The sequence below is a fragment of the Orycteropus afer genome, unplaced genomic scaffold (assembly GCF_000298275.1).
Source record: "Orycteropus afer afer isolate SDZICR_OR568_19922 unplaced genomic scaffold, OryAfe1.0 scaffold00430, whole genome shotgun sequence".
Classification (NCBI taxonomy): Eukaryota; Metazoa; Chordata; class Mammalia; order Tubulidentata; family Orycteropodidae; genus Orycteropus; species Orycteropus afer.
The window spans coordinates 1,209,564-1,210,482 of record NW_006922017.1 but is presented as its reverse complement, the minus strand read 5'-3'; positions in this window follow the sequence as shown (position 1 = coordinate 1,210,482).

Genomic DNA, 919 nt, shown 5'->3' with positions numbered 1-919 from the left:
TTGAATGGCCAGCCTTCTGGTTAGCAGTCAAGTGCCTTTAGGCACTATGCTACCAGAGCTCCTAAGTAAAAAATAGATATATGAAATACAGGATTTTTCATGACTTCCAGGAATCTGAAGATATAGACACTCTCCTTTACTATTTATTCTTTTTCCATTATTTCTAGAAGCCACTTTTACCACTGTTTAGCCCATGTAATATTTTGTTGTAGCCTCAAGAGTTGATATTTCTGTCTTCCCATTATGGAGAAGCATAAACATATCACTGAAGAAAAGCCACCAAAACTAAATCCTTCATAATTATAGTATATATATATATATATATATATATATATATATGCACACTAGCCTATCAAAGATGAGAAGTAGTATTTGTATTAGTGTCTTGGTGATGGTAAACAATAAGGAAGGGCTGCCAATCTTATGTTTCAAGGTTTACATCTACACTGAAATCATATATAATCAGTAGGAAACTGCACAGATTCACGTTCTCACAAAGTCAAATATTGTCATACTGAGCAAGAAATCCCTTTTCTAAAGCTAGTGCTATGGTTTTCCCCAAGTATTTTCTTGTTTCATGGTTTATTCTTTTCGCAAAAACACAACAGAGAAGAAGAAAAGCAGTTTATGCTGACAGATGACATTTGCCTTATGTTAAAGTACTCTTGTCACTGAGACCACAGACAGCTTGCATAGCACTAGAATCAATATGGAAACAAATTCAAACATTTTGAGATTAAAGTCAAGAGATACAATTTAGTAATACAAATGAAACAATGAACTCAAATTTTATGCAAAGGAAAGGTATGAAGGTATTTGTAGTTAGGAATGTGTTCCATAATATGCGTTATGCATAATTTGCACTATTAAGAACATGATGAAACCATTTTCATTTGCTCATTCTGTTTATGACTTTAAA